This window comes from Cuculus canorus, chromosome 19, assembly GCF_017976375.1.
Source record: "Cuculus canorus isolate bCucCan1 chromosome 19, bCucCan1.pri, whole genome shotgun sequence".
NCBI classification, from domain to species: Eukaryota; Metazoa; Chordata; class Aves; order Cuculiformes; family Cuculidae; genus Cuculus; species Cuculus canorus.
The window spans coordinates 7,153,749-7,164,899 of record NC_071419.1 but is presented as its reverse complement, the minus strand read 5'-3'; the positions used below and the strand labels follow the sequence as shown (position 1 = coordinate 7,164,899).

Sequence of the window (11,151 nt, the reverse complement as noted above, 5' to 3'; positions counted from 1 at the left end):
AACAGTGCCCAGCTCCTACTGAGAGCTCAAGGGATGGGAGTCACATCCCCAGTCCAGGAGAAGGTGTCCAGCTGGCAAGCAGGAACGCGGGGAAGCACAGCCCTGCACTGCAGAGGCACATTTCACCCCCTTCCTGAACCCCAGACAAAGCACAGAACCCCCTAAAATCCCACCAGGGGGTCTAGCTCAGCACAGTCATAAGGATAAAGGATCACCAACGTTCCCATTCCTGGTTTCTATAGGGGCCAGGTTAGAAGTCAAAGCCTGTGCAGCCCTGGGCAGGCATTCTCTGGACATCGCTCTTGTTCCCAGTGCTGTGCTGAGGAACCACCACCAGCATTGTCAAGAGCTGCAGGTCTGCTGCTGGGCTCCCCGGTGTAGCAGCCTCCCTGTACGGCTTGGCTGGTGCCTGAGGCAGAAAGGATGCTGTGCAAAGCATCCCGCTGGGACTGTGCATGGAAGCCCATGAGAACCCTCCAGTAAAGCAGGAAACAAAATCCCTACATGATGAGTAATTAGTACCAGAGTTAGTGTTGTGGGGTATTCAAACCTCCACACCAGACTCATGTGGTTCTTGCTGAATTCAATAGTAACTCATGCTTTTTACCCCCCTCCTTCCCCTTCAGGTCCTGTCGGAGAAGAAATCTATCATTTGGGACTTGGATTTTCCTTCCATCACCTTGGTAATGTATTTCCTTGTTGTGTCCATCACCTCGAAGAAATATGTATTAAAGGTGTGAGGAGAAAGGTGAAAAGTGGTGTGGCTGCCAGAGGAAACACATTGTCCTGGGAACACAATGTGCTTCCCACCTGCACACTCAGGTCTATGATTAACCACGCAGGTGGCCAGGGAGGGCCTGCGGCTTCATGAAAAGGGGAACAAAGGTAACCATTTTGCACTGATTCAGTCGAATAACAGTACTGACAATGCTTCAAGCAAGGGTGGAAGCAAGGCTGGATTTGTGTAGTGGAAATTCAGCTGTCCAGAACTGAACAAATCTCTTGTTGACTCTGGAGGTGTTGAATTCAAAGGCTGCAGATTTGTGGGCTGCATGCCTCAGTCCTATAAACATGCAAGAGGGTTTGCCCAGGTGTTTTGCCAAGCATGAAGTGTGTCAGTTCAGCTCAGGAGATGTCCTCCCCTCACCTAGAGGCCATCCTCTAAATCAGCAATGCTCTCTGGGCTTCATTTCCTCCTCTCCAAAAAAAAAGAAGAGGGCGGGCCAATTTCCAGTGTTACAAGGATTTATTTGTCAAATATCTCAGTGGTAGCATTTCCCTAACATCTGTTCCCATGAGTTTTCTGGTGCCTGCAGGTGAGATCAGCTCTGCTGCATCTCCAGGGCGAGCTCCCAGGGGCAGCCTGAAGAGCAGTCACCACACCAGGAACATCAGCAAAGGGACACAAACATAGGTTCAAGAGAATGACCAGGAGCATTAGAGCTTGTTATATGGCATCATTTGTTGCACAGAAAGTACAGCAGTTGGCAGAGACATCGACTTAGAAAGTGTTGTGATGCACTACCACGCTGTCACCCTCAGAGCCTGTGCTGGAAGAGAGTTAATCAGCTCTTGTTTTTAATTTCGAAACCATTTGCTAGTGCAGTATCCACAAAATGCCACTGTGCTCCAGGGAGATGACAGGCAAAACCCTGGCTTGTTTTGGGTCTGAACCCAACAGGGAGCAATGAAGCTGGAGCTCTGAAGGCAGATGTAATTTGTGACCCTCTTCTGGTCAGCCCAAGAGGCTCCGTCACCCCCTAGAGATGTGCCAGGGCATATTACTCACACTGCAAGTATGAGCAAGCAGGGAAGGACATCTGCGTAGGGCTGCATCGCTGAGTTAGAGGTCGAAGGCAGAGACATGGAGAGACCATGGAGATGCTGGGAGAGTCCCTCCACGCATGCAGAGCCTCGTGCATCACCCAGCACTGGCAGCATCCTGTACCCCAGAACCCCATGAGCAATTGTCTGATGGGCAGGACTGCAGAAAATTAAGCCCTAAGCATGTAGGCAAGTCTTCCTCACCCAGACCCACAATGAGCTTGACCTGCAAAAACCCTGCAAACATCAGCTTTGCAGTTAGGCATGAACTTGCAGACTGCTTTACAGGTGCTGGGGAGCAAACAGGAGGCCCCAACCTGACAGCTATTAGAGTACCAGAGTGGTTTCGAGACTCAGACTCGTATTTCAGCCGCAGCGTGTCTCACTGCACTCTCTAAGGTGGATCTGCGCTCCCCCTCCCCAGCTTTGCACTAACACAACATGGATGGTTCTGTGCAGCTAAGAGATTTGCTCGGTGACTCTAACATACACTCAGGCAAATATTCCCTCACCCAGGAAGTTATATAAAGTGCATTCCCTACGATGCTCAGTTCCTCTGTTGCCGCAGTTGTGCTATTCCAAGGAATATCCATGGTGATGGTGCCCACGGCATCTCGCCTGTACCGCTACAATAGCAGAAATGCAGCTCTGGTTTCAATAGGTGCAGGTGCTCGGAAAAACACTTAAACAGAGTCATTATTCTGTTGGAAAACACAAGCGTGTCAAAATGAAAGCATCAAAAAATCATGGCCATTTTACAGAAACACCATGTCAGGGGCGGAAAGAGAAACACATTGTCCTACTGACTCACAGCATCCTCTTCCCAAACTTTTGGAAGGAGTTATCTTGGGATTTTCCATTTTGAAACAATTTTTAATATCTAATTTTAGAATATAAAGTAAATCATCATGAAAACAAAAATGTTTTCAATTATTAAAATGTGTTTGACCAAGAACAAAATATTTTTTCAAGCCTAACTCTCGCAGAGAATTCTGAAACTTTCCCATATCTCTCCTGACTGGAAGAGAAATCCTCACCAGATCTTAGATATCCAACCAGTCTGTTCACAGCAGACACAGAGAAGGTGCATGAACACCTGTAGATGTGGCACTTTGGGACATGGTTTAGTAGGCACGGTGGTGTTGGGCTGACAGTTTGACTGGATGAGCTTAGAGGTTTTCCCAACCTTCATGATTCTATTATTCTAACACAGTCAACAGAGAATAGTGTTGAAATCCTCTGGCTTTGCCACCACGGCTTCACCCTGAGAAGACTGCGATGGGGTTAAATTCACCCTTGAGAGAATCAGCACAGGCTCTGTCAGTTATAATATTTTATACATCAGAGCTCATGAGACACCAAGGTCTTGGATGGGTCGCAGCAGAAGGGTCATCATCAGCTGCTCACCTAGAGAGGAGTTTCTGGCTCAGAAGTGACTTTTATTGCTATAAAACATTGCCAGTACATTGTGCTTGAAGCAAAAACTCCTAAAATGTGGGTTCTTCCTCATGCTTTCCCAGATTTCCTCTGTGACTTCAGAAAGTCATTTAATCTGGATGCGCAACCACATGGCAAGCTGGGCTGGAAGGGAAAGGAGGGAATACTATTTCCAAAGATTGAATGGGTTCTGTGAATCTACCAGGAAAAACACACACATACACACACACACACACACACACACACACACACACGACTTAGGCCCTTTTTCCACTCAAAACTCTCATCAAAGGCGCTAATGTGAGGAAGGAGTCCCACAATGCCGAGAACTTTGACTTCGTAGACAGGTAGCAAAACAGCACAAGTTTACGCAGTGAAAAGAGCATGGCTGGTATTCCTAACATTTTTCTTTTGTTATTATTTCTTTTGTTTGTCCACATAAATAGGGTGTGCAAGGAAAAATATGAAGAAGAATCCCCATCCCAGCAAGGCAGAGGAAGCACGGGAATATATCCAAGTATGCCGTTTGTAAGCGGGCTTAGCTGCCTGCCAGTGTGTGCATACAGCCAAGCTGACAACGAAGAGGAGCAGAAAGGTAGCTCATGTGTCTGGTGAGCCACTTGGGCCATGAGAGCCGTGAAAACACGGAGTGCCGAGCGGTGCACAGCACCTTCTCCTGCCTAAGCACTTTCCTGCATCTTCTGGCTGTGTCCACAGCAAGTATAACAGCCCTGAGTTCTACAGGGGACTTTGAACAACCTGAATATAAGACTTATTTGAGTGGTTAAAAGGTGCTTTCCTCATCCCAAAGGGCAGAAGGAAAGTGGAGTTTTGTCTTTTCAAAACCAGGGGTTTGTCTTTCTGCTTAATGCAAACACAGGGCTCTGCCGTTCCCCTGGATCTGAGGCTCCTCGGTAGGTCACGAGCTCAGATGTTCATCGCCCAGAGAACAGCAGCATCTTTCTCAGACACAGAAAGCCAAAGAGAAACCCCTACTTTCTGTAATAACGGGTTCCTTCAAGCCTCTTGCAGTACACATATTCATTCATTCAGTCAGAGACACATTCTAGCCACATGTTTCCGAGCAAATCCAACCTCTCCTATTAGCAGTGTTCGCAACACTGCCTTATATATTTTCCTCTGCTAAGGACAGGATCACATGTAATTTCCCAGCTCTTTTGGAGCAGTCTCTCCACAGTTACCTTCTCCTCCTCTGCGTTCCCTGGTTGTTCCCACCTCACTGTTCCCATCCCTGCCTCTTGCAAAGAGCCCTGCAGGAGACAGGCACCAGCCAAACAGCTCTACCACTTTTTCCTTAGTCCCAGAAGCAGAAACATTTGTTGTTAAACCTCTCGAAAAATAACTGAATATGAACACCATAGGAAGAAAAGCCTCTTTTCAAGATCTAAGAAAAGCCAGGCTGAATGCTACAGACCTGCAGGAGAAGGGCAAGCAAAGGGGGAAAGGCAAGAGAACGCAAAGAGAAATGCTTCATTAACTTCTCTTGAGGTTATACGCTTGGTTTAAAAGCTAATGCCTTCTCTGAAAGGGTACAATGCATCAGCTTGCAGCCCCGTTCATTAAAGAGCTGTTCTGTGCAACCAGGGACACTTCTGCTGGGGCTGTCTTTGACCAGAGCCACCTGCCACCACCGAGCCCAGCTAATGATCTGCCCCTCTCTTATTCTCTTCATGTTTTCTGAAATCACCCAGCTTTAAGATCTCATTCTCTATTATCTAGGAATAGATCTGAAACTAAGTAGCTGCAGTGCTTCCCTGAGTCCTCGAGAACTTTCAGCTAGACTGAGCCATTTGGACTGGGGTAAGTCTCAACGTGGCATTGGAGAGGAGTGGGTTTTAGGGGAACCGAGGTGCTCCAGGGAATAAAACCCCCTGAACAGAGTCCCTGGGGCTGCTGGTGGTCTCCCACTTTGACAAGTACGTGGCTGCACAACATTTCTTGGCAGTACCCAGCGGGCACCAAATATCCCATCGCAGGCTTTTGTTATGGCTCCAGGCAGCTGGTTCCTGCAGGATCCTGTCTCGGAGCCTATTTATTCCTTGTCTTTCAGACAGCTGTTTACATTTTTGTTTGTGTGAATAATCTCAAATATGAAAGCTTTGCTTTGCTTTTCACCCCATTAGATAATATTAATTACTGCAGGGAGCCAAGTATTTTGGAAAAAGGGGGGGAAAAAAAACACTCTGGAAAAGTTGCAGGCCTTGCAAGTATTTAAGGGCCATCTGCATCTCCTCCAAAACTGTAAAGACAAACGAGAGAAGCAGTAGCACATACTTATTCAGTAGACATCATGGCAACATTTCTGCTCCTGTCTCAGCCAAGAACTAGCACCAAAAATGTAAGGATTGCTATTCTTCAAGCCCTCCTCTCCTTTGGGAATGTAGCAGAGAGGTTGCTTGGATGCATGGCGGGACTTGACTTCTGGAAGGAGTCACCTGGATTTTGGGGTCAAATGCCAGCTCTGCCCTCTGCCTCCTTCCTCCTCACACATCCCACCTTGTGGCTTCCCCATGCCGCACATTTTCTCCTAGGAGGTTTTCCAGCAACATTATGGGTTGGCCGGCCATCGGAAAGATGCTCAACTCAAGCAAACTAACCGTATCCTCTGGTGAGTAGGTGTACAAACAGAAATGCAGGTTTCTGATCCTTACCTACTGCCCCAAATGCACAGATTCCCCTCTGTGCACCTCTCACTGGGGATGTAGGTACAGTTCTGAGAGAAATATCTCTTCACATCTGGACACAAATATTTGTTAGGCGTGATAAGGAATGAATGAAATCCATTTTAACATGACTAGTGAGACAAGCTGTTTAAGAACAATAATAAATAACAATAAGTTTATTAATAATTCATCTGGTTCAAGCAAACACCTTCCCCAAGCAGTCATTCCAGCCTCCTGCCTCTCTTTGATATTAAGCAGGTCTACTTAGGCTTGTCCCTGTTTTTTCGTTTGGATACCAGCCAGCAGAACCTCCAGGTGAATGACGCTGATTTACAGCCCAGCTACATTTGCAGCTCTATTTACACTGGGCTGGTTCTTCTTTTATGAATTACCTTTCAGGGCAGTCATCATTTTTGAAATACAGGAAGGAAACAGCAACAATTGGAGGAAACCTAAAGTGAAATTCAGTCACAAATCTTGTATATTAATTCCTGTTCCATCCCTCTACTTCCCCAACACATGCCTTGGGAAGTCATTACTGGCATGCTTTTTGCCAGAGATATTATATTGCTATAAATGTCAGACATTTGAAGAACAATGCTATCTATTAGCATGTAAAAGAGTATTATTGTCTGCAAGTTACTAGGTTAAAAGACGGCATTGTGCTTGGCAAATTACTGTCTGCAGCTCCCAGCAAACACATCTCCTAGTGCTCAGCTCAAGAGCTGATGCACAGGGTGTGTGGAGATGGAGGTTCTCATCCAGCCTAAAATACAGTGCTCAATAAAGAGAGAAAATTAGGATGGGAAAACTATACAAATATGTCCAATACATTTTTATTATTTTTTAAGTTATTATTAACTTTCACTTTTCAAGTAACTTCAGCTTCTAGATCTTTCCTTCTACTCCTATACTAAAACAATATGAAAATGAGACATTTTCAAAACATAGCCTGAGTTGTCTGCTGCAAACACAGAGCTCTGCTCAGTCCCTGGGAAGCAGCTTGTTTGAACCATCACAGCATCTGGCCGTCGACTGGAGGGTGCTCTTACTCCCCAGATGTGCTCCTTCTGACACATGGTAGATTGTTTCCAGCTGCTTCTCCATCAGAGACTTGTAGCTGCTTTCCATTCCCAGCCCCTCACAGGAGCTCAGGGTGTGCTAACACAGAGCTTGGGGTGTCCCTGTTATACTGCAGAGCATGTGCGACGTGGCTGTGCCTTTGCATTGGAATGTGACCTGCATCGGAATGGCATCTTGGCACGCTCTAGGGTGCCGTGTATAAATACTACTCAACTCCTATTGCCTTGCTGCCACCCATTAAGCTCAAAGCATTTATGAAAGAAGTGTGAAATACAGGAGACTCCATTTTCCTGGTCCAGTAGCTCCACAAGATCTCTGCTCCACGAGCGTCCTTTACTCTTGAACCACCCAACTCTCCTTTACCATTCCCACAGCCCCACTCCTCCTCCGCTTCCATCTACTTCTTCCCATCCGACTCATTTGACAGAGGGAGTTGTCTTTGGGGTTGTTGTGCCTACACTTTAGATTTGAAATTTGACTGTAAGACACATGGATTGCAGCTAAAATCCTTGGTGTGGGAAAAGTGACAGTAAGCAGCCAGTGTGGTGGTGGCTGGATGTCTTGGGTGGGAGCGGATGGCACAGGAGAAATCACAGGTTTGCTGCCAGCTCTGGCCACGTTCCTGTTGGAAACAAATAAGTCAGGGGGAAGGAAGGATGGATGGGTACAAAACCACGTGCAATGCCTATACTCAGCAATTTAGCAAAAAGTCACAGCAGCACAGACGCCCCATAGAACTGTGCTGGCCCTTCTCCGTACCACACAGCAAAGCAGATGAATTTGGGCGAGAGTGGTTTCCACGCAGGTGGTGAAGCTTTTGCCCATAAGAACCTGGATTAGAAAAGAGCAATAACCCCAGCGCCTTTGCAGCAATAGGCTCTGATGCAGAGGAACTGAACCAGCTTTGAGACAGGAACTTGGGGGAAGCCAACACCGAGCAGGTGGTTAGAAACTGTGTTAACAACCCCCTTAACAAGCGCCACAGATTAGACCAAACAACGGCTCATCAGCATTCAGTCCAAAGGCCACAGCCTGCAAAGGGAAGAGAATAGAGGAGCAACAAGAAGGAGGGGACATGAAAAGAAAGCAGAGATGGGAATCGGTTTTAATAATATTGTTTCCTAATTACAGCACGGCACAGAGAGCAGATGCAGTCTGCTTTGGAGCAGCAAAGGAAGTGCCAAAACCACATCGAGCAAACTGCTAACGCAAGGGAGAGGGTAGCAGCACCTGCGGCAGTGGTGGTGTGGCATGGGGGAGTCCAAGCATCTGACTTGGGGCTTGGGTTACCACGTATTCCTGCTGCCCAGCATCCTGCTGGTGCTTCTTTTGAGGCTACAAAAAGTAATTTAAGGGTTGCTCTTGGACTTGGTTGGGAGGCGTGCTGGTGAGGTTTGCAGGGAAGCAAGTCAGGCATAGGGTGAGGAAGGGGCATACGCAGCATCTGGTGTGGAGAAACACTTTTCTCCAGCAGCTTCGTGTACTGGGAATGGGAACACCTCTTCAGCCACAGAAAATCCCTCCTCCCAACATATCCAGAACGTTTTGCTTTCCTCATTATGTCCTGAAACATTGATGATGGAGATTCAGTATGAGAATCCAAAATGACTTATTGCACAATTGGGGCTGTGGGGCAGATCCCTGAGCCTGCGCCTCATGGTAACTCGGTAAGGATGGGCAGGTATGGAGTTACACCTTCCCCAGCACACTGGGGCCCACTCCTCCGAGCAGTGTATGTAGAGGAAGAGGACTTCAAACTCCTGAAAAAGTTTCCTCCAGCTTGGCATGGCGTCTGTAAGCCCCCTACACTCATTCGAGCTGAAATCCACAGGATGAGGAACACTAATGCATGTTTTGGTCCCAGTCCAAAATAAACGCCGGCTATAATAACCCTCACGGGAAAGCCAAACAGAGGACCCCTTTGTTAGGGACAACTCGGCACGTTACGCTTCATTTGGGCCAACAGCACTTCCAGCACGAGGCTCAGGGCACCATCTGCTTGATGTGGGCAAGGTGGGCTGAGGCCAGAAACCAGAGGAAAAGGGGAATCTCGGGACAGGGAGCTTCGGATGATGCCTTTTGCATTAGCATGGCCCATAAAGACTCAAAAAAGCTTGGAAGAAGAGGGACTGACTGGTATGTTGGGCCCTTTAAGGTCTCTGCTGGAGGTAATGGTTTCTAAAGGGAACGGTAGTGGTATCTCTTGTCCCACTCTCCTTCACGCACACGTATGGAGAGGTCCTGCCTCAGGATCCCCCACATCTTTATAGTTCCTGTCTAGTTCCCTTCAAAAGTAGCACTAGAGGAACAACAGGGTTGGATGAAACCCTGTGGCTCTTTGCTAAGGCTGAAATAAGCTCTGATCATTTATGGAAGCTTCTTTACTGGTGATGAAATGATTCAGGGGAAGGTCTACCATAACCTGAACAAGACAAGAGGGAGGGATGGCTTGCAAACTCCTGCATCAGCTGCAGCAAGAGCCAGAGAATGCAACGTGGTTACAGAGATCTGTGCCTCATGGACTTCACCTGGAAGGGCTGCTGGTGAGTGGGAGCAGCCCCAGGCGGGACATCATCTGCATGATGGGAAGGGGCTGTGCTGGCCGGCCTGGGAGGGGCTTCAGGAGGAAGGGAGATATCTTGGCTACAAGCATGGACTCCTCTCTTCCGTGAGGTGAGTGCCAGGTGAAGGGTGCCCTTGCTGTCCCAGCTACCAGGTAAGGCTGTGCAGTTGGGGTAAAATGGTTGTGTTTGGGTGAGTGCAATGTAGGGGATGGGCTGGTAGGGTGCGGGAAGGCTGCTGTCTCTAAGCTAGAGAGATGCAATAACATCGCAATAACACATCTCTTTTGACGTTATTACTGAACCTGGGCTACTTAGGAGGTAGTTGCTAATACATAATGATGTCCTGAGTGTTTTACTCCAGTTCCTGATGGGCTGAGCCAGAGATAACCTGGATGCTCCAGGTATCCGTCTGTATTTTGCTGACTCAAACCCAGGAGAGCACTTGTGGGGTTTAATCCCTGTGTAAAATCAGCCTTTCTGGAGCAGGATCCCAACAGTGGCAGCTCATGGACTTCTGGGGAGTGGTCTGTGGTTTCTGCCCCCCCCCCAAGTACTCAGAAGAAGGTGGTATTAGAAAAGCACTAAACAGAGCCTCCATGGCTATTGCAACAGGGGGAGGAAAGGGGGCTCTTCAGAGGAAGAACCAAAGCTGTGTGTGATGGTTAGAGGTGAATTGCTACCAGCTGAGTTGAGCTGGAGGTGAGGTTTAACAGCTGTTTCTGAGTAGTCAGAGTGTGAGGTGTGCTGGGAAGGTTGCTCCCGGCAGCTCTGCTCCAGCCATCACATCTCTGCAGCATCTGCAGGATTGTTTGGGGTAAGCACGGGGCAGGTTTTGCTGTTGGAACTGGTGTAGGGGTACTGTGACTGGGGTGATGTGCACTGGTGCCATTATGAGCCCTCCTCCGAATACAAGGCATTACAGAAGGCTTAGGCTGGCAGGTCCTGGATGGAGAAGGGAGCAGAGGTGCAGCCTGGTGGTTGGAGAACCCTCCTGCCCTGTTTGAGGCATTTGCTATGGGTCTTTAGGGAGTTTGCTTCCCTGGTGGGAATGTCCATCCCTGTTTTGCACCTCTGAGACTGAGTCAGTGATTGCTGGTGCCATTAAGGTTAGCGATGGTTTCTCTGTCACCTTCAACAGTCCTTTACCTGCAGCTCTATGCTCATTAATATGGAAAGTTTCCCTAGTTTGCTTTATTTATAAAAATCCCTGCTGTTGATTGAGTGATCAGACATTAAGTCTAATCAATATCAAATTGGTGGTGAAGATGTGAACTTGAGGCATCCTAAACTTCTTTTTCCCCTCAGCTGTGCTGGCACCAAATGGCCGCAGGGCTGCCGTGCAATGGGGGTGAGCAATGCTTTTCCTCTAGTTGTTTTAAACTCCTGTGGCTCCCGGCCTGGTTGTTGGTGGAGGAGGATGGATGGGATGGCCAGGGTCCCAGGCAGCAGTTGACGTGGCTTCTGTTTAACAGAAATCACCTGCCAGATGGGCTTTTGGCTCTGGCTTAACTATGTCAATCCTGAAAACATACAGTGGTGAAACATGCCCAGGTCTTGTT

The 11,151-nt window shown here is 47.9% G+C and overlaps 1 protein-coding gene across 1 annotated transcript in view; it reads left to right on the top strand.

Annotated features, from left to right (window-relative positions):
* Window positions 1–9,684: 9,684 nt before the first annotated feature.
* COL27A1 (collagen type XXVII alpha 1 chain) overlaps window positions 9,685–11,151 on the top strand; it is a 213,406-nt gene continuing 211,939 nt past the window's right edge. The window contains exon 1 of the mRNA XM_054084105.1: window positions 9,685–9,701. The gene's annotated coding sequence lies outside the window, so the exon portion shown is untranslated. The remainder of the gene's footprint in view (window positions 9,702–11,151) is intronic.